This window comes from Apteryx mantelli, chromosome 3, assembly GCF_036417845.1.
Source record: "Apteryx mantelli isolate bAptMan1 chromosome 3, bAptMan1.hap1, whole genome shotgun sequence".
NCBI lineage: Eukaryota > Metazoa > Chordata > Aves > Apterygiformes > Apterygidae > Apteryx > Apteryx mantelli.
The window spans coordinates 129,431,702-129,455,089 of NC_089980.1; the positions used below are offsets into that span (position 1 = coordinate 129,431,702).

At 37.5% G+C, this 23,388-nt stretch overlaps 1 long non-coding RNA gene across 7 annotated transcripts in view; it reads right to left on the reverse strand.

The window, feature by feature from the left end:
- Positions 1 to 6,963: 6,963 nt before the first annotated feature.
- Positions 6,964 to 23,388, reverse strand: part of LOC106492254 (uncharacterized) — a 105,465-nt gene continuing 89,040 nt past the window's right edge. The window contains exons 4-8 of one of the 7 annotated variants that reach the window (XR_001293959.1): positions 21,063 to 21,112; positions 17,819 to 17,885; positions 16,871 to 17,007; positions 8,179 to 8,241; positions 6,964 to 7,835 (exon numbers count right to left, since the gene is read on the reverse strand). This is a non-coding gene — a long non-coding RNA (uncharacterized lncRNA). Of the gene's footprint in view, positions 8,242 to 16,870; positions 17,008 to 17,467; positions 17,545 to 17,818; positions 17,886 to 21,062; positions 21,113 to 23,388 lie in introns of those variants that run through there. The other 6 variants (XR_001293957.1, XR_001293961.1, XR_001293962.1 and 3 more) reach the window with 6 other exon arrangements.

The following is a 23,388-nucleotide window of genomic DNA, read 5'->3' on the forward strand; positions in this document are numbered from 1 at the left end:
GCTGATTATCGTGAACTTTCATAGTGGCTTCCCCCGGGGAAGGGATTGCATGAATGACTCCTTCACTTTGCGTGAGTCTCAGGAGTAAGGGGTACGGCTCAAAGCATTCTAACACACATTTTATCCAAACATTTGCATTGCTCGTATGCATCATTATCCTTATTATTAATAATAAGAGTAATTCAGTATAGGGCAGTTATTTGTTGGTTTGTTTTATGTGTTGATATTTAATATACCATTTTGATTGGTGTTCCTTGTGAATTAACAATTATTTACAATACACTAACTTTGTGGATTACAGACCTGTAGTTGGTCTGGGTGTTTTAATAGGTAGTAAACAAATAACAAAAATAAAAGTTAATCAAAACAGTCTCTACGCTAAAGAATCAATAATCCAGTGGTAGGATGTAAGAAGTAAATAAAGCTGGTGAAGTGGGTGTTTTGAGGGCAGCATATGTTTTGCATAATAGCTCATCATCTCAGCTCATCACCTGCCTAGCCACTGTATAGTCACCTATGCTATTAGAGAGTCATTCCTTTCTTCCTCATAATTGAGTCTCAGATATGTATTTTCATCACTTATATCCTCATGTAAGGGGGAAAAACCCTTAAAAGGATCTGTTCTTCAATTTGTGAACTTATTTCTTAAGTCAAATTCCACCATCAAATCCTCACACTCAGCTCTCACCTAAGCACTGTAATTGGGAGTTGTTGTCCACGTATCCACAGGGCCAGAATTCTGTGTATGATGTACAGTTGTTTGCAGTGGTCAGACATCGGGATTCAATCTGCAGAATGTATTCTCAGGAGAAGATCACAAATTGTTCCTTGTTTCATTAATTTATAAGTTTAGTAGTAAAGTAGAAGAGTATATGTGCATACATACATATCAATAAAGCTCACATAATGGTTTATTATTTTCAGTACATTTTCTGTAAATCTGTAAATATGAAAAAGCTGTTTTGCTTTAATATTCACCAAATTATATTAATGCCTTTACTCTACAGCTGTTTGTTTCTTCTGTTCTCTGGTGCCTTGAATGCAATGGGAAGATGTTTCTGATGTGTGTGGCTCCTCTTTGATGCAGACACAGAAATGAATAAAATAAATTAAGAGTGATAGAGAGAAAGGTGATGCTGTAAAGGTAGCCTAGAGACAAGATAAAGAATTCAGTGATTCTTTTACAGTTAAAACATCAGCCGTCATGTTGCTTTAGCATAGTGCTTTTGGAGACAATCACGTCTATTGGATTGTGAGGTTTCTCATATTATTACTAGAGTTAGAGTTACAATAAGCATAAATAGGATCTGTTTCAGGACACTGATATAAATCTATTTGAAGAAACCCATGTGTCCAAACTGTTGCTAACATTTTAAACTACCTGCTTAATCAATGTAGAGAAAAAAGTTTCTCTGCATCTTTTTGTCTAGCTTCCTTGCCAATTTTTATTTATATACAATACTGTTTTCTTTAAAAAGTAGATTATCTTTCCTATTGTTCTGTGAACACACCCTGCGCTAGCTAAATAGACTAATTTGATTGCACAGGGAAGGAAAACAATAGATTGCAACATTTTGATCCTGAATAGACTTTCAGTGGACCTACTCATATGCTCAGAATTAAATATCTGGAATCTCTGTATAACCAAGATCTTAAGATTTTAAAAGTATATATGGATCATATAAATATTTAGTTGTGCATGGAAGTAAATTTCACAATAACAGTTAAGCTATTTTCTGTATGCTAATTTGGTCTAAATAAAAATTTTAAGAAGTCTGCAACAAATTCCTAGTAGCAAGTTTTCAAATTATTTTTTCTTAATTTCAGAACAGATGGAAATGCATGTATTTGGAAATGATGAGTTAGAAAACTACATCCTAAAGACAGTGAAATGTTTCAAAAAATAGTTGCTTCATGAGTTTCCAAAACAACTGAGACAGAGATTGTAAATGAACAGAATTCTTCCAAGGACTAAACTAGCTTTACAGATAGTTCAAGTAAGAAGAGAAACATTAAATAGGAAAGCCTTAGTATTCTGTATCACTACGGAGAAAAATGGACTTGACACAGCGCTGACTGGCTCAGCCTGCTCTTCCATGTGCACCCAGGACAGCACTGGCATATGCATTTGAGTGGGTATGTTCATGTCATACAAGTAGCAGCAATAATATTTTTTATGTATGCTAAAGAATTAAGTGCAAGCATTTTGAAATGGAAGGTTGTATATTTATATATATGGCAAAGATAGTATTGTTTTCATGTGCTTGTTCTTTTCTAAGTATATAAAGTCAGAGAGCAGCAGATGTACAAAACTTTGAGCATGTGAATAGTCTCACATAGAACAATGGTCCCAAAGCTGCCCAGCATGCATAGACTTTGCTTATGCACACAGCCCCATTGAAACTAATGAGCTTAAAGTGGGTTGCAAGCATAAACGTTTTCCTGGATCGGGGCTGAATTGAACAAATATATTTAAAGACCTATTTAACTCCGGGATAGAAAAAATATGACTTTATGTCATGAAAGTTTGGGGTAGTGCTTTATAAGGCCCGGTATTCCTGAGTATTTTGCATGACTTCCTTAGTTATGTTTTTACTGCTAAATAAAACAGGACCAGTGGGTGAGCTTGAGCACTTGACCATTGATTGTCCAGACTAGTTAACTGTTAGCCTGTTCTTTGGCATGGTTTTGGCCTGTGTCTGTAAGCACTTGCTTAAATGATCCTGGCCACAGTTCAGGGCATAGTGTGCACCAAAAATCATCCACAACAGGAAGTATGGACAAGACTGCTCCAAATTTGGCATCCTCCACTTCACATAGTCTTCCAAAACTGTCCTAGCAGGCTTTGCGCTCTCAACCACCATCACATGTTCTCATGCTGCATACACCCTCAGTTTCATGAAATGAAAACATTACACAGGAGAGCTGCATCACAGCCTTCCTATTTTTCATGCACTTTGAAATGAGCACCCCCCCACCCCCCCACACACAATACAATAATTATGTTTTAAGGCCACAGAGGTACAACGTGGATTCAAGAGGAGACCAGGGCCAAGTACTATGAAGTGTAGATCTAGCCTTGTGTGTCATTTGGCCTCTTGTCTAGTTAATGGTCCCTGGTGCTGTTTCATTTAATGGTAGAGGCATAGCCACTGTGACAAGGCCCAAGTATGGAATTTTGATATACCCAGATACTAGGAAAGTCTTGAGAAATATTGGTGTTGAAACAAACAAGCCTGGAATATTATTCCTGGCAACAAACCATAGGCACAATGGCATTCAAAAAGGGTTTAGAGGTTAGTTGGTAGTATCTCAAAGCACCAAATAAATCTACAGGAGATAGGTTGTTCTGGCCAGGGCCCTGGAGGCCATCTGCTGCGTACTTGTTTGGTAATGTATATAACGCAATAATTGCTATGACCTATATATTTAGCTCTATTTTCATAGTTCAGTTTAAAATACTTAATCCAAAGAAAGCACAATTAATGTCCAATGAAAATATAAAATACCCTTTACATGTCAACAGTTACATGATAGCAAACCCAGTCTATGAACAGATGGTAGTGTCTTTGTTAATCTTGCCCCACAGATGAGTGGAAATTAGTTTTCAAACAGCAGAGAGAAAAAAATGTGCACGTATGTGGATAGTAACATACAGAATTAGCTGGAACTGGGTAAATACATGAAAAAAGTTGCTAGTAAATCTTCCTGAAGGGACATTTGGTTCTTAAAAGTACCCACTGGTGTAAAATGTATTTGTAGTTAGCTGTTAATGCAGCTGTGTGTACTGGAACAACTCACACATCAACTGCCTCATATTTAATAGCTGCAAACTGTAATATGAAATAAAACATTGAATTTCATGAAAATACATTCCGGTTATAAGTACATTTGAGAACTGGTGAAATAATTAATTTTTTTCCTTGCCTCGCCTTGTTGTTATCTAAAACTGACCATGAGAACCATAAGTCATAAATCGTATGAGGGTTTCGCCAAGAGTCTTCATCAGAGACTTTCTGATGTTTCAGAAAGTGCAGGTTTCAGCTCAGGTGTTGAATGTATTCTGTGCAGAAAGTCAGCTCTAGTCCTAAGCATTGCCTAAGCCCTAGGAATCACTTCATATGATACATAGCAGAAGCTATGTATTTTGTGTCTGTCGTAGGTAATAATGCAGTAATTATATCAACTGGTATATTTAAATTAATAATTATAAATAAATCAAATATGAAGAAGACACAGTAAAGATAAAAATGTAGCTTTTATCAAAAAGAAAGACAAAAAAGTTTGCACTAGGTTTCTTACCTATACTGCTTTTGTATAGGGATGTCATATTACAACACATGGCCTTCGTACTCTAAAATTGTATTTCATTGGTGGAATACTGTGGCCACTGCAGTTTAATTTTGTGGTGTCTTATAATTTTCAGTTAAAGAATATCAGTTTGAAAGGTGTTACATGAAAGAAAGTTACAAATCCTCTTTCTCCCTTTCATGCCACCATTATATTGATTCAGTACTTTATAGGGCAGAGTTGGTGACATTGATTTTCTGTTTTCTTGTTTAATTTAGGAAAGATACATCGTTCCAAAGCAAATACGAAGTTTAGACAAGCACATGAAAAGTAGGTCAACCTGTCCATTTCTGAATGTTGCACAAAAGTTAAATATAGTGTATGGGCAAGTGTACATTGAAAGATATCATTTTTCTCTTACGGTTAAGCACAGGACAGACAAAGCAAAATGTTTTCTTTCACTTTTGAATATCTTCAAGGATGGACGCTCCACAACCTCTCCGGGCAACCTGCTCCAGTGTTTGACCACCCTCACAGTTTTTTTTAATGTTTAAGTGGAATTTCCTGTATGTCAGTTTTGCCCATTTCCTCTCATCCTTTCACTGGATACTGCTGAGAAGAGTCTGGCTCCATCTTCTTCACACCCTCCCATCAGATATGTATACACACTGATAGGATCCCCTCTCAGTCTTCTCTTCTCCAGGCTGAACAGGCCCAGCTCTCTCAGTCTTTCCTCATATGAGAGATGCTCCAGTCCCTTAATCATCTTTGTGGCCTTTTGCTGGGCTCGCTCCAGTAGTTCCATGTCTCTCTTGTATTGGGGAGCCCAGAACTGGAAACAGCACTCCAGATGTGGCCTCATCAATAATGATTACAGGGGAAGAATCACCTCTGTCAACCTCCTGGCAATGCTCTTCCTAATGCAGCCAAGGATGCTGTTGGCCTTCTTGGCCACAACGGCACAGTGCTGGCTCATGTTCAGCTTGTTGTCCACCAGGACCCCCCGGTCCTTTTCTGCAAAGCTGGTCTCTAGCTAGTCAATCCCTAGCTTGTGCAGGTGCATGGAGTTATTCCTCCCTAGTGCAGGACTTTGCATATCCCTTTGTTGAACTTCGTGAGGTTCCCCTCCGCCCATTTCTCCAGCCTGTCAAAGTCCCTCTGAATGGTGGCACAACCATCTGGGGTATCAGCCACTCCTCCTAATCATCAGCAAACTTGCTGAGGGTGCACTCTGTCCCATCATCCTGGTCATTAGTGAAGAGATTAAACCGTATTGGCCCCTGTATCCACCCCTGGGGAACACAGCTAGTGACTGCTCTCCAGCTGTACTTGGTGCCACTGATCACAACCCTCTGAGCCTGGCAGGTCAGCCAGTTTTCAATCCACCTCACTGACCACTTATCTAGCCCACACTTCATCAGCTGGTCTATGAGGATGTTATGGGAGACAGTGTCAAAAGCCTTACTAAAGCTGAGATAAACAACGTTCACTGCTCTCCTCTCCTCCAGTGAGACAGTCATCTCATTGTAGAACGCTATCAGGTTGCCTAAGTATGATTTCCCCTTTGTAAATCCATGCTGACTACTCCTGATCACCTTCTTGTCCTTCAAGTGTCTGGAAGTGGTTTCTAGGATTAGTTGCTCCATCTTTCCACCTTACTTTCTGTAACATTACACCTCATTCTTCTTGACAAACGTCAAAAGATGGCAGACTTTCCTTCTGGCTTATTGATTTGGGAAGGTGTGTGCGGGGCAGTGATTGTTTTTTGCTCTGGGTTACATATTTATTTAAAAAGAGGAAAACATAACAAATACATAAATGCTAGTCTTTGGCTTGCAGTCTTCGAACTGTAAAGAAACTCCTGTTAAGTTACAAGGTATATTGAGATAATAAAAATAGGAAATTCCATTTCAGCAGTACTTTTTCATGTTTTAAGGTACTTTCCGTTATAGTCTTTGGGAACCTTGGAGGAGAGGGGCTTGTTGATGTACTGCACATAGTTGCTATTTACAAGACACAATGATTTTTTGAAATAGTATAGAAGTAGGGTTAGGCTGTTACCACAGCTATTCAGCTGTCAGCTTTTTTGCTGTTGTCGCAGTTATGCTGTTCATTATATTTGCCAAGTCATCAGAAACTACATTCAGCTGCCTAAACTTGGGCATCTAGTGCTGTCTGAGATGTTCTTGTGTATCTAGACAACTGCAGGGATCTGGCAAAGATGAGACGGGACTTGTGGGGGGCTCACTCCTTTCTGGACTGGCAGCTGGTATCTGGGCATCTCAGGGACACTAGGGGCATACCCTGGGACATCTCAGTTAGCACTTTCACATATGTTTATGCAGCTGAATCATATCCTGGCCGTCAGCCATCATTAAGTAAATTCCAATGAGCAGCATCACGTTATGAATTGAAATAAGAAAGCCTCTAGAATTAACAATTTTTCAAAATTGGACAGTAGAGTTCAACAAGTTATTATGGGGGAAAGAGGGCAGAAGATGGATATATACACACCTCCTCATGCTCACTGACACTTGGACATGCAGAATGTGATTGCGTATGCATTGGGGTTTTTTGGAAGACTATGAAAAGGCCTTTAATAAAATTATGTAAGACATGGGACAGAAATAAAAAAGACTGCATTTTTAATTCAGAAAACATTTAATTCCATTTATGAGCTGGGAAGGATGCATACTAGATTGTGCTTCTGACAGGAAGAAGCATTTTTTTCCACTTGATGTATTTCTTAAGTTCTTAATAGTCTATATTATAAGAGTGACATTCTTGCACTGAATTTGGAAGTGTTAAGTAGCCTCTGCATAAATGTACATAAAAGCTGCCCTTGTTTAGTCTGAAGTGGAGCTGGAGGTATTGTACTAATATAAGTGCCTGACTTGCTCCACTGATTCACAGGCAGGAGCTCTGTAATCCTCTGGGAAGACATTCTGACAGTCCGTTCCGTTGCTGAAAGCTGTGCTGAAAGGAATTTCCTGCTTTAGATTGCAGAAGTCTATTGGAATTGCTTGCCTTGTTGGGTGGACTTATTCTTCAGGAGACAGAAGGGAGATGGCTAAGGTAGGGCAAGGCTTGTTCCATGAAACTTGGCCTTGCTGAGGCTTCCAAGAAAAAGAATGGAAATTGGTCACTTCTTTCTTCAGGCTCAGAAGTCAGCAGCTTGAGATCCGACAGCCTTGCTCTGGAGTTTTCACCCTTCTCCCCCTCCCTTTTATTTTGATTATATCACGTGTATAGCCTAAATAGAACATGAGTGTTCAAGAATTTGGTATCAGCTTTTTCTAGGTCAGATTTCTCAAGTCCTCACGAGTGCCACACTGTCATTTGCCAAAAAATTAGCATAAGATAAAGTGAAATTCCATTATTGGGCTGGAAGTAGTCCAAGTGAGTGCAACGTGTAAATAATCAGCATGCTTTCAGCTTCTGCCCTTTACTAAAGGTGTTTCCTGTGTTACAACCAGTTTTTTATTATTTGAATATCTCATGCCATTCCTTTGATCACCAAATTCTCCACTCCCCTTAACTTCTTCCTTTTGTCAAATAAAATAGAAAAAAATGGATATTTTGCCAAAACATACTGGTTTTCAATATATGAGAATTTTTTCATAAGGCTTCATATTAAATAAGCTTGCAGTATCTCTTGCGTTAATTTAAAATCTTGCATTGATGAAAAATGGCAAGGAAAATTAGAACTGGTAATAATTAACACTTTTTTGGACTGCTGATATTCAAACTCAGCACAAAACTTTAGGAATATTTATTTATTTTTATTTTTTTTCTGAAATTGAGATAATGAGCAGACAACCAGATCTTTCACAATCTCAAATGAGTAAATCTAGCTACAGGTTTATTTTAGGTACATAACCTTCTTACTGATGAATCTTTAATATGTTCATCTTCACAACATCCCTGCGAAGGCAAAAATTGCTGTCATCTCTACGTAGAAAGAAAAGAGAGGCACAGTAATTACAGTAGGTATTGAAAGAACTGTAAAGATCTAGCCTGACTAGAAAAGCCCAGATTTTTATGCAAAGCTAAAATTTTCAGGAGTTTTCAAGCCTATTCTTGAATTATTTGTGAAAATCAAAATTCTATGATATTTCCAGGAATAGAACAAAGTCTCTCAATTCCCTCTCTCGTGAGTTATTAACTCTTCCACCTAAAACAGAAACACTACAATGCCATGAAACACTTCCTTTATACTAGCAGTGGATGGAATTTCACAGAATAATGTTTTCCCTGTTTTTTGAGATATATTACTGCCAATCTGAGAAGGAAAGCCTCTCTTCCCAGGTTACCACGTTCTCTGGGTACTCAAGCTGAGTCTTGCTTGGCTACAACTGATCTCTGATCTCTTTTCTGATCTCTACTTGTCTGGCAGATGATGAGCTCCAGCAGATTAGCCACCTTCAATCTCTAATTTGTTCAGTTTAACCTCTGTACCACTAGGTATCAGCCACAGGAGCAATGGGTATGGCTTCTATATGGCCTGACTGTAGGTTGCAGATACTGAGTATTAGGGAGTTTCAGATTAGCACAGAAGCCTCTGACTGCGTATGTTAAAACGTTCACTTTAGGTGCTGAGATCAGAAATTAGCAAAGTAAGAGGTATCAGATGGTGTTGGGGAAGGTCTTCTGTTTCTGAGGCTTTTCCTTCACTTCCTTAGGGAAGAATTTAATTAAGATATAATGCTCTGTATACATTTTAAAAGTATAGTCTAAGTCTGTATTATTTGTTTAATAGTGTTGGTATGAAGTGACTGACACCTGCATTTAATTTATCCTGTGGCGTGTCGTTCCTGCGCTAATCTAAAATTCTTCAGAGCACAGAAGAAATTTTCTCCTGCTTGGACTTTCCTGACTAGCTGCAGTCTGATTGTTGTGGGCCTCTTAGAGCCTAAACAGATAGCGTACACTCAGCACATGAGTTTTTAAATAATTACTAATGTTCCTAGAGCACTTTGAAGAAAAAAAAAACACAGTACATGTGCTAATTATTATTAAGAAACTAGCTTTGAACATCATGTTCTGATATGAAGAATGCTTAGTGAGTTCTCTCCAAATCATAGCATTATAAATGTATTTCATTAAGAGATCATTAAGACATTAAAAGACATCATTATTAATCTACACATGATCTAAGCTTGGCAAACCGCTGTAATCCAGACTCATTATATTAGCATGAGAGCCTTTCCAGCCAAAAAAGTGCTGAGATTTTGCATGGTAGCGTTTCAATTTATCAACGATATTACAGATGAAATAAAAACTCTGATTTTTGGAAATTCTCCCTTTCTAGTCCCATTACTTTTTCCTGAGTTTGATGTAGTGCAGTTGTTGTTTCTGGCATTAATGCCTTTTAGGTTCAGTGTTGCACACATTACTTGATTTGAGTAGGTCTTATACATGAAGTGCAAAAGATTTTCAGCAGGCTCTATCCAGGGGTTACTTGGATGTGCATCAGTTGATTTTGTGGGAGAAAAAATCTTTTTGGTAAATAACAGTTATACTTGTTCTTTGATAATGTGTTCTAGAGAAACTTAATTTTTCAAAATTACTAATTGTAATGTGTAATACAATAAATAGACTGCTGAAAATCATGGTGATTTTGTTTAAAGTATATTTGATTTAAAAAAAAGGTTAAATACTGAACTTCCAAAATGAAAAATCCTCAAAGAAGTCTATTTAAAAAAAATCCCAAAACACCAGTAGGCTGCCTTCTCAGTTCTCATGCTAGCTTTTATTTTTCATTTATAAGCACAGTCTCCTATTAGTTACAGTTAGAGCTTTTCTGCTCTGAAAACCAAAAGTTTGGCCAACTACAGACATGTGAAGAAGAATCCCAGTTTTCTTCTTATTTGGGTTAATTATTCTCAAGCACAGTTAATAAAAGGAATTATTTTCCTAAAATATGAATGCAATTTTGCAAAATAAATTTTTGGTGCATCCAAATGTGACCATGCATTTTCTGGAATAATTTGATGTACAACAAGAAAGAGTTAACAAATTTTAAAAATATATTAAATAGGTATAAGAGAAAATGTGCTATTTTAGTATAATGACTGAGATGCAAAAAAAAATTCTTGTATGTAATTGCACTGTATAGTAATGATACTGTGTAGTCATCACATCAGTATTCTTGCTTATAAATTCCAAAGTATTTCACCAAAATCATTTACTCATGCAAATGTATTTACTTTTGTAAAGCTTATTTTATTCAGAATTCAAGAGACTTTTTGATTCCTACACTTGCAAACTGTCACTTACAAGGTCATTCGACATCATAATTTAATGCATGTAAGGATGAAAAGGAATAGATATGGTCCTCATTGGATTTTTGAAAGCTTCTAGGTATCTGTTTCTAGATATGTAGTAAAAATCTAGTCATTTTTACACTGACTCCCCTTAAGCTTTTTGTAATAGAGTTCTGGTTAAATTGGCTTGGTAAATACTTTCTTACCACCAGTGGAAATTAATCCCTACTAATATTAGGTGAGCTGCTGGTGATGCCAAGCCAAAAGCTCCAAAGGTGTTTCAAATTCAGACGCAGGCATCTCAATGTAGATGTCTATAATATAGGTGCCTATATACAACCTAGATATCTAAGTAAACAAAATACAGAGGCTTGATTTGTTTGTCCACACTGAGGTGTGCGTTGTCATTTGACATGCCCTCGTGTGTTTGAAACAAGGGCACCTGACTGGCGGCTGTGACAGGAGCGATGGGAGACCCTTGGCCAGCTGGGGAGGTGACTCATGGGTGGAATAGCCTTGGGCATCTCAAGTGGTGCCGGTGCATGAGCAACTGAGCCAGCCCCCCAAGCAGAGAGGTGGCCACTCCGAGGGGAGACTACTCCAAGCTGCGGTGGCTGTATGGGGCAGATCTCCACTGTCTATGATAGGTGCTTAGACATCTAGCTCGCTGGTAGACACCTAAGCTGAGATGTCTGAATCTAAATCCCATTGCTTGAGCTCCATTTGGTTGTCTAAAGATGTACATATTGCTATTTGAGATGCTTCCAGGTATCTGAGACAACTACTAGAGGCTGGCAGGAGAGTGTAGGGAAAACACATGCCTTACTCAAGCAGCATCTAGCTACCAGACAGTAAACCCTATTACATCTAAATTGGTATTAGTTGCTTGTGTGTGGGCAACTGAATCCAGTCCCTAATGCTTATTATTATAAACATGAAAGTTTTCATTGTTAAAGTACGTCCAGTTTCCAGACAAAGGCGTAGATTCTGCCCTCAAAACCTGAGCATGGTATGAAAGGTTGCTTCTAAATAATTAGTGAAAAGTGTTCCATATAGAGAAAAATATTTGAGGTCCTCAGGAGAGCCATACCATGATGCCTACTAGTTAGACTGAAGCAGAGTTAAATTGGAAACTGTGAAATTTTGCTAGTATTCTAGTAAAATAACAGATCTGTCTACTGCAGGAATCAATAGCTGCACTATAGTTTTACAATAAAAACAAATGTCCACCAGAGGCTCAAGTGGAACCAGCAAGTGGATTTGAGTCCTGTTTTCAAAGGTGATGTAGCACTTTTAGGCTAAGGTTTTTGTCGTTTATCATGTGCCATATTAGAGATTCTTGAGCTGTTTCCAAACAGGCTGGCAAGCCTGCACAGCACAGCACTTTTGGAAAACGATACCCTTGGTCTGGTGACTTTAGCCAGACATGTTTTCACAAATATTCTTGTGTAAGGAAAAGTTAACAGCTAAAGCAGATAAATATTTTCTGTAAAATGTTATGCTACAAGAGCATTAGTGATACCTACAAAAGAAAAAATGAAACACTGATTAGTCTTTTCATTTTACTTTCCTGATTGTGAAGAATATTTGCATATATGATGCAAATATGATCAGAGTAATATCCTCTTATGATCAAATGTTAAGATTTTCTGCCAGTAACCAGAAGCTTTGTACACAAGACCTGTTCAGTGTAAATAAGTTGAACATGTAAGACCAGTTATGACTGCACTTTCTGTCACAAATTGACTGTTTGACCCACTTATTCCAATCAAATCAGTCTAGTCATGGGATATGCCAGCCATTCATAGCTCAGTGTTACAGAACATGCTCTCAGGTTGAGTATCAGATGGTGGACTAATGTACTGCAGATTACATTAATCTTACTTGTTATCTCTTCCTCTCTGCCTGTTCTTTCCTACTTTTTTTGTGGTTTTGATTCTATGTTTGTTTTCACTGTTCCATAACAGAGATTATCTTTGCAGGACACAAATTGTAATTATATATACACATATTTCCTATATCATTTACTTATGACTGATGCTTGAACTCTTAGTTTCTTTGGTGTAGTATATGCATTCAGTAAAGAACAATTTTCCAAAAAACTTAACTGATTTGTAAGCTTATCACTCACCACAAAGCCTGAGAGCTATGATATTAAACAGCTAGTTACAGTCTGATTCAGACCTCCTTAGTCAGGACTCAGGTAGATTTTAGTAACCTAAGTCCCCCATGCATCAACTGGTGGAGTAGTAGCACTGTCTTTTGTATAGAAATTTCACAGATAAGGTATTTGCCTACAATTAGGAGAGCTTGGTTCTTAGATTGAAGGGACTGGAAAGCTATCTCATAGACTAAGAAAGTATGTCAACCGCCAAGCTCTCTGGCAGTTTAAGACAGAAGGAAGAAATAAAATGGTTCACCCTTTACCTCTCTTGGTGGAGCTAAAACATTGTGCACCTGGGAATGAGAAAGTTGTGGCTGGAAGAAAAGGAAGCATGAGGAAACCTGCCTTTGCAGTTTACTCAGTACATCCTAGCTGAGTACTTCAACATGTGCAATGAAGAGCCAGGTTTCACAGGCTCACAGAATGGCTGAGGTGGGAAGGCAGCTCTGGAGAGCATCAAGTCCAATTCCCTGCTCAAGCAGGGTCAGCTAGAGCAGGTTGCTCAGGGCTTTGTGTCCAGTTGGGGTTTGTATCTTCTAAGGATGGAGACTCCACAACTTGTCTGGGCAACTTGTTCCAGTGTTTGACTAACCTCACGGTAAAAAAAGTTTTTTCTTAAGTTTAAGTGGAATTTTCTGTATGTCATTTTAGCCCGTTGCCTCTCATCCTATCACTGGGTGCCATTGAGAGGAGTCTGGCTCCATCTTTTTTACTCCCTGTTAAACTCTCTGAGGTAACAAAAGTTGTAGGCTTTTAGTACTGTAAACTGCACAGCATATTTTTAGATACTAAAGTTATTAAAAATCACTGTAGTTCTGCTCAAATATAAGTACTCATCTTTTCGAAAAGACACAGCCAAAAGCTTGAGAAAAGTCTTAAGAAAAATCTTATGAAAAGCCATGCCCTCTCCCAAAAGTCAGTAAACAAAAGATGAAGAATCCTAGAGCAGAGAATACCACTGAGGATACCATGCTGCTGGTAGACTCTGATGTTATCTCTATGCTGTAATGTCATCTCATGCAACCAAGCTGGACTATTAAAATAGCTTATTGAAGAGAGATAATATTCGTCAGCTTTATAGGACCAAAGCTGTAGTGTGTTTTGTATCTAAAAGTCAACACCTTCAACTCTTCTGGGAGACAAAAATTAACCAGAGGATCCAGGAAAAAATGATTTAATATAGCCTTCCTTGGCTAAATGGACTCTAAAAAAAAAGATTAGAGACTACAGGACAAATATATGGAAATTGCTAATAGAATCTACTGACACTAAGCTGAGAAGTGTTCTGAGTACAAAGGAGAATCATAAAAAAAAGGCTGACTTACTTGGAACACTATACAGTTCTAGTCATTTGTGTTTAACAAAACTAAGAACAAACAGGAATACAGGCACAATAATAGGATGAGAAGATGATAAATTACAGGAGTGACTGAAGAGACTGGAAAGGGTATGATTGCTATCTTTAACTATATCAATAGAGTGATGACCAAAGAAAGAAAAGAACTAATTAGGCTAAAGAGTAACGTAAAGACAATTGGATATAGACAAGCTATGATTAAACTTAGGCTGGGCATTAGAAAGAGGTTCTTTGCCATTGCAAGAGTCAAGAATACAGAGCGGCCTTCAAGATTGTAGGTAGTTAGGGTAAATAAGCTAACTCCTTCTGTTACTCATTTAAAAAATTTTATAGAAGGAATTTTTGATATGCAACCGGTGTCAACAGGCAGCCGGTTGGAGTGACTCAGGATGGTACTTTTAGTTTTGAAATCTCAAAAGATGCGAGATAAGTTCATGACATGGAACTTGAAAGTGGTGTTCAATACTACTCAGTATTAAACAGGAGTTTAATTTCTAGATGAGAAGTTATGAATAATCATGAATAATCCAGTATTTAGAAATACAGTCAGAAAAGTCTTGCAAGAGGCAGAAAAAAACCTTATTGCTATCACCACAATATCTAGTATCAGTCAGGACCATACAGATTTTGATCCTAACAGGGAATAAGGATGGAGGGTATGTTCAGCTGAAAAGAGTGATAAACATTGAAGATTAGGGCTGAGCAGGAGTTTTCAGATGAGATGTCGAGCTGTTCAAAAATGTTCATTTTGGGGATCTGCATATTGAGAGATCAGAGAGATCATTGTGGTCCCCAATTTATGTACATTTAATTTAAAAGTAGAAAGTTCCCTTTAAAACTGAAATAAATCTATTATTTTGCAAGAAATGCAAAGAATAACTTTTTGTTACAACATGATATTGTTAATTCTTCTCCTCTCATGGTGTCATCTGAAAATATAATAATCATATTCTGTCTTCTATTATCTATGTCACTAATGAAAGTATACAACGGGGTACTACTTGTGCTTAGAATTAATTGGGTGCATAAATGTTTGCAGGACAGATGCCTTTGTGGTGCATCAGTCTCAGAGGTTTTGGCAATTTTATACTTCTTAAAGCAATTGAAGCTTTTGGTTTTTTTAATAAAGCCATAAATTGCAAAACAGGCTTTTTAACATTTCTGATATTCCCTTGTTCTGACCCATTTGAAAGACTATATAAATCTTATCTGCAAAGTTTGGAATTTCCTATTAATAATAATGAAGAAAGAGAAAAGAACAATAAATTGTTCAAGAAGAGTCTGGAATTTTTCACTGTGGGTTATCCAATAGAGTAGAGGACTGAACAAAGATATAAACATCAAACAAATGAAATTTTGATTGTCATTTATGAGGAGAAAACATCTGTAATGGATATAACGAGCAATCTTGAATCTTAATATTCAGACTTTAATGAGTAAACAGATATTTCACCATCTTGTAAAACAATAGTATTATGAGCTCAATCTGGTTAGAGCTACTCTGGTGCTTAAAGACAGGCTTAAGTGTTTTTCTGGATCAGGCCAGAATGGTCAGCACCCTGCCAGATTAATTCTTGGAAGAGTTTACAAAAAATAGTGAAAAAACGTGTTGTGGATAGCAAGAAATCCAAAACAGTGACCAAATAGTCTACATTAGCAATAGGGTAAGCCAAGTTCTTGAAGAGAATGATTTGAGGTACAGAGCATCAAAGAAAAGATTTTTTTTTGCCCCCCCCCCCCCACTTTTTTTTTACAGCAAAATGTTTATCCTCTCTGGCACTTGAATGGATTCCAGACTAAAGTAGAGGTTCCCAAACTTTTTTTGTGTAAACCCCCCCATTCCCAAGGTTGAAGATCCACTTCCGTTTGCACAATGGGAGTGTCAGCTCACTTGTGGTTGGAACTCTGTGGGAACTACTAATGTAAAGAAAATCACTACTTAGTATCAGAAAATAGTACTAAAAGCAGAGAGTGTGGCCTAGAAATATGGAAACAGTGTTCAAAACTGGAAGAAATTTGGAATAACTTATCTGATTTGCTAGCTTGACTAATTCCTCTTCGACAGAAGAGGGAAGAACTTCAACGTACTACTCATATTGCAGTGTTTTCAAGAAAGTGTTTGTCAGACTTTTAGTTACCATTCTTGCGTTACATTCTCCTTCCTTTCTCCACAGCGAGTGGAAATAATTGCCAGTCCTGTAATAAACCTCATGCTGATGAGATCCTTTGCCTTCGTGAAACCCTTTACTTTCTTCTCCCCTCCTTTTCCTGTGGAGTTAGTGACGCTCTTGCAGCATGCAGCTTGCTGTAGAATGGGAGCCTCACTGAAGTCCCTATATGTTGGAAATTGGTGACCCTTCTAGACCCCTCCTCCTTCCACAATTCATCAACTACCCATTCAAATACTCTCCAGTTCCAAATTACAATCATTATGCTTGAATGAATATTTATTGATTTATTTACTATCCAGACCTTGGAAGAATTCGGAGTCAGAGTTTGACTAACTTCTCTTTGGTTTGGCCAATTAAGTACTTGAATTAAGTAGGAACCCTTTTATTGTATAATCTTGGAAACTTATCAGTTGGATTGATCCTAAAAATGTAATTCACCATAAAGTGCATAAAATCATAAATTTTTTTTGGTTCATTTTATCCTAGCTTTGTTCTATAGTGTTTAAATTTCTTGCATGTTTCCAGGCATGTAGGAGAATGCTATGTTGGCAAAACTGCAGCATTTTATGGGCTCCTTTCTCAGTCATGTATTTCATATTGTCAGAGTTCTTTCACTACTTACAGTACATCTGAAGACCTTGTCAGTTTTTATCCAATCTTACACTTGTTTTGTACTCTCTGGGTAGACTTTGGCCTGTTTTACAAGAAGAGTTAGATGATCTCACTTTCAAAGTCTAGAAGCAGTGGTGCAGAAATCAGCTATTAAGGAAAGGAAGAGACAGTGGCTGCCATAATGGGGTTTCAGTCCACATTGACCTCTTTGACGCTACCAGAAAGCAAAAAATCCTGATAAAGTGAATGATCAGTTCAGGGTAGTCTTTAAAACTGGTCCAGACTAGCCAAAACAGAGATGATGATATAAATTTATCTTGTATTGCCCCTTGAGCTCTGAGTATTGCAGTGATTACTTGTGAGGGTAATGAATATTGAGGCACATTCTTAAATAGATGAGCCTCTATAATTAGTGCAATTTATGAGAGCTCAAAGAAAATTTCTATCAAGAAATCAAAACAAATATGTATGTCTATAATACCTTGACTACAACTCAGCAGTTACCAGAAAAGGTGAATTTTAATAATTTGTTGCAGTGTTGCATGAGGCACTGGAATCATTAGCTTGTTTAAATACAGAAATACAGACTGCTGTACCTGTGATAGTTCCATTGTTACAGGCAACTGTTGGTAATCAAGGAACCGCTGATAATAAATCTTCATGAACAGAGGCATAATTCTAGCCCTAGCAGAATCAATGATTTATTAATTGAAATAATTAAAATGCAGTGAGACTTTAACTTAAGAGCAACGTAAGCAAATCTTCCTTTTTGGCTACCAGTGTTGGATCAAACACAGCAACTGTTACTATTAATTCTTTGAACTAGCATTTTATGATGCAACTAAACATAACAGAGTGCCTTTTCATATTATCATCTGCCAACCTTCTCATCATATTTTGACATACATATGGAGCTTGTTAGATCAATGGTTCCAAAATTCTGGAAGTTTTATCTTACCTTTTCTGAACTGTTTTATTGGCAGTTTATCCCACTGAAATTTCCATGAGGGTTCACTTCCATCATTCTGTAATAAAAATAACGTGCCTTTTATGATATTTGACATTTTAGGTCTACATAACCAAAGAATTAGTGCAGGCCACCAACTTTGCAGGGGCTGCAGACCCTGAAGATCAGCCGCAGTTACTTGAAAAATATAAACACTTTTAGAGCAAAGCTATGGACAATAATTTAGGGAACAAATGAAAGAACACAACCTTTAATGCAATTGTGTCCACTACTTTGACTGTTTTAACACATCTCGAACCTAGAGGACATATTAACTCTTCCTTCCTATTGTAGCCCACTTTTTATTCAATTCTGAGGTGCCTTACAGCTATGCTTGTCTTTTATTTTTTTCCTGTCTTTTTTCAGAGAGAGTAAATCTTACAGAGACCAATGCACTGAAACAAGAACACAAATGTTCAGGTCCTCTTTTTATTCAGTAAATGCATCATAAACACCATTAAGCATCTCTGTTTTAGCATGCCTCATCTCTGACCTTGCAGATCCATTCTCAGGAGTGAGTAATCATTCTTTGGGCTCAGTTCAGTTCTCCCAACATGTGGCGCTATTTGAGATGCCCATGTGGCATGAAACTGGCACCTCAGAAATGCATGGACCTCCTCTGTCTTCTGAGCCATCTCTGCCAGTGCCGTGTGGGTGTCCCAGATACCCTAGGCCTTCTGCAATGTGTATGTTTAGGCAACTGAATTGAACCCTAAGAGCCTGCAGACTCGTACCTGAGATAGCAATAGCTAAAGTTCTAACATTATAAAATGTAAATGCTAGCGAATAACTCTACTGGTGGGTCTAATCCTCCTTAATTTGGAGAGAGAAATTCAGCTTTAAATTCAGAACCAAATTTCAAATTCAGAGCCTGAACTTTAATGGATGTCAGTACTTTAGGCATCTGCATGTAATCTGGGTGTTTAACCTTCCATGGTAGTCAGTGAAGATTTAGGTTACTATTCAGTTACCTAAATGTATTGCTGACTGCTGATGGCCAATTGTGTCTGAGACATCTTCCTGGACCAGCCTGGAATGTACAATAGACCCAGCTGGAGGCCAGATGGATACTGCAAGACATACCAAATGAGAATGGACTCCTATGTATGGGCAACTAAACTGAGCCATAGAGCTCAGTGAGACAAATCACACTTTTAGTTCCTATGAAAGGAGTATTTTTAACACAAAACAAAACGTTACGGTCTACAGTCCTTAGAAGAGGACTAAGACTACTTTTCCATTTTACACAGGCTATAGAAAAATTGTCAAGTGGTAGTAGCCAGCAGCCACAAATTACTTAGCTTATATTTCCGAAGGCCTCCTTAGCTCTGGTGAAATTATTCTAATTTTTTTTTAAAGTAGCATTTAATTATATATCAGTATTTCAAAACAACTTCTTCCATTACTATTGTATTTATGCAGTCTCTTCAAGATTCTGGTTTCTTCAGCAAAAGTGTGTCTCTCTGTTGCAGCAGCAGATGGGTGGGTGGCTTTAGATGACCTTTTGAATGCTTGTATATGTGTAAAAGATAGGTCTATGCTCCAAGGGAGACAGAACATAGAAAAAAGTTGGTGTGGTTACTCCATTTAGTTAGCATACCTCTAGGTAGTTCATCTACCGAAATTCAACAAGATGTTATGCTGCAAAATATGTCATACTGCTTAGAGAATTGACACGTTTTTTAAAAGAATGAAAAATGTAGTTTAAAAAACTCTCATTGCAAAGTTGCAATATAGCTATATTCTCTAACTCCATCAGTCTTAACGGTATCTCTTTGCCTTCTGCTCATCAGTCACATAATCCATAAGCATCTTAAAACCCAAGATCCATTAAAGTGTGCATCTTCTACAGGGGAATACAATCTCATGATGTTTAAATAACATAGTATCTTAAGATTTTTTTTCTTCTCCACAACTATGGGAATAGGTTAGGAATATAGGAAACAGATAAATTCTGTGCCATTTCTAGCATGTCTTGATGCACCTGAGCTCAGAAATAAACTTTTCTGAGTAGGAGAAGTAGGAGCAAGTAGCAACAGCTGTTTACTACAGACTATGCTTTTTATTTTGCAGATACCTATAACGTGTTACTTCTTACCTTGTTAATCAGTATTTGGTAAAGAGTCTGCTCTGAATGATTTGCTTATCCTTCAATATCTGGTATCCTGATATTCTGCTGCTTCTTTGAAAGAGGCAGAATGCTTACTTATTTTTAAAAAAAGGTTATAAAGAAGACCTTCATGGCTGCTATAGATTTATTAAAATACCTATGTTTGACATAAATGTTACAGAGTTGTCTGAAATAGCAGAAATACAAAAATATTTAAAGAAGCCATAGATCCTGCCAACTGAATGCTAGGGCATCCTGACCGCAAATCTGGAACTACAAGAAACAAGTCATAAACCTCTGAACCTTGGAATTAAGAAATCTGGCACAAAAAGGCAAAGCCTATCTGTTCATCCATAGTTAATAGTTGTGCCTTTTCCACAATTGTATATGCAGAAGCAAAACACTTTTTGTTGAATAAACAGCGCTTACCTCAAGCAAAAACAGTTAGTGCTATTGGGAAAGTGTGAAGGACACCAAAGAATAAAATGATTGTCAGGTTGGTGAGGAATATGTAGAAGACAGACGTAAGAGCAGCCAGATCCCCAAAGCCTCAACCAGTATGCTTTGTTTCATTTGTTTCTTTATTTCCACACTGCCTAGTGCTAATGTGTAAAGCAAAAGGCAGAGTGAATGGCCTGAAAAAAAAGGCAGGAAAGAAAAAGGAAAATTAAAAAATAATAATGTAGAGAAAAAAGAACATGAAGAAAAGGAAAATGGAATAGAGAGTGCTAATAGAAAAGGAGAAAACATAGGGAACAGAGGAGGGTGAAAAAAAGAATCAGGCAGAATGGTGCATGGGAATAAGTAAGATGGTGCAAAGCAGAGAGAATCTGCAAAAAGGAAAAGGGGAAAATGGATAATTGGGACAGAACTGAATTTTTTGAGGGGTAAGGGAAGAAAAAACAACACATAAAGCAAAAAATCACTAAGGTACCATTAAAAAGGAAATGGAATATCAAAATACAAAAGAATAAAGAATAAGTAAGTGGTAGCATTAGAACTGGAACCCACTTGAAGATCCATAAGTAGATGGAAATTATAGAGACAAACATATCAAATTGGCAGAATATCTGAATAGGGCCAGACCTGCTAAGTATCCAACTCAGTCACTGCTGCTCCTCCCAGTGAAGTGTAACCTGTAAAATAAAGTTTCAGAAGTAGCACCTTGCAATTCTTCCTCCTCATTGCTCAAGGTTTTATCCAAATCATTTGCCTTTGTACTGCAATGCCAGTAAGATAGTCAGATTTAAGTAAGCCTGCCAGGCAGTCCTCCTCCTATTCTCTGTGCAACACAGAGAGACATGGAGAGGTGTTACATTGGCAAAAACTGATGAAAAGGGGAAGAATATGCCAGTGCTACTTTCACAGTGTGTACTATTCACTTCCTATGAAAGAAGGGGAAAAGCAGGCTGGATTAGATCTAATATATGACATTGGATCCTTGTTGTTTTTTGCAAAAAAAAAAAGATTAGTAATTAATATCAGGCATGACTAGGCAAGCGGTAAAACTGATCAGTAGATAGAAACAGCAAAAATCAATTCTAGTATGGAAGGCAGTTCCTCTAAACAGGAGATCCTGTAGAGAGAAGTACCATTGTTCATAAATTGTTTCTCTTTCTGGGCTATTTAAAGAACATTTTTGCAGTGCAGTTAGGCCTTAGCTGGCTGGTATACAATATCCAGTCATGTGAGGCTTGATGAATTAAAGTCACAGTTTTTCTTGTCTATTTGGCTTGCAAAATTTTCTCCATGTTCCTTTTATTTTAAAAAATACTTTCTTTTTGTAATTTTTTGGTTTGTTTTAAACTGATAGCAATGAAATGTTTTGGTGAGTGTCCATGCTGTCTTTTATCACTGATCTCAGCCAATAAACTAAGTATGACTTCAACAGATGTTTCTTCTACTTCGAACAATAAGATGTTTTGAAGTCCTCGGAAGCAAATTAAAGTAAGAAAGAGAAGTTTAGAAAGTCTTATGGAAAGGAGAGACATTTTTCTCTGAAGATTTAAAAAAAGAGTAACCTTTGATGTCCTATTTAAGCCTAATAATAAAAAGCAGAAAGATATTCAGGTGAAGACATAACTGTGCGTAGGAAGGAAACATCTACTACATTCACAATTAGTCACGGTTAATGTTATATCTGGAGTTTAGATACACCATGCCAGATTTTTCTTTGGTGTGAGTGTAGCTCCTCTGACTTTGATAAAGCTAGACTGACTGTTTTATATCAGGTGAGGATCTGCCCCTCTGAGTCAAGCTGTGAACAAGAAGAAAAGAAGGGACAGAACTTGAGGAAGGATTAAAAGATGTCTGGTTTTTCTCTCATTTAAATTCTGCTTCCTTTTCCAAAGCTTCAGAAAGAGTTTTGTATTTTGTGCTGCCTCATGCTGTATGTAGTATTATTAAAGTACTTATAACATGAATCTCTTTCAAATAGGAATTATTTCAGTTCAGTTCTCTGTATTCTATGAAATGCGTCACAGTATTTCCTTCCATTTTTCTAGATCTTTGGGGCTAGGAAAGGTTTGCCATCTTTACCTATTTCTGTAACATTTTAGGTTTGGAATACTTCTGGTGGTGCTTAATCATGTCATATAAAATATTAGAAGCCACAGAAATGCAGGAAAAAAAATCCTGGGCTTAATGTCTGTAGGACTTAAAAGAGAAACTGTACAAAACTCATTTCTAGTAGCATGAGTTGTAAGATATCATCCATGAGAACATAACACTGCAAAATAGCATCTAGTGAGACTGATATTCTGGGAAACACAGCAGCACATGTGAAGTGACCAGTCATTCTCCAGAGAGCTGTGGGAAAACTCTGCTAGAAACATGGATGATCCCAGTGAGAGCACAGAGGAGACTAGGGAGGAGGTGAAATGGGTTTGTTGGTCACATATGTAGAATAGATTCCCATACGGCAAAGCTCCTACTAGCAGCCCAAGTGTTTCCACTGGCTAATGGATTTTGGATCAAATCCCAAGTAGGGATGGAAGAACAGTGTTAGACTATATGGATGAAATCCAACTCATTCAATTCATCTGACTTCAGGGGAATAATTCAGGTGCCTCAATATAGGTATCTACTGCCATGTGAGGTGTCATAGGTGAGATCCCACCTGGTCTTCAGCTGCTGAAAGATGTGGGTTTTCCGTAGCTTCTGTTTGATAACTGTCTGCCACATGCAGATGTCTCATATCTACAATGGAATCTAAAATTGCTTCTGATGCCTGGATCCCACCATAAGATCTTGATTCAGTTGCTGTCTAGCTGCTGCTGCAGAAGGTCTGTGTTCTCCCTAAATCTTAGGTCATAATTTCCAGCATCATGTGGCCATTTCAGACACAACAGGGAATCTAAAAAAGACATCAGATACTTATGTGCAGGCAAATAAATGGAGCCCTTGGTGTCAA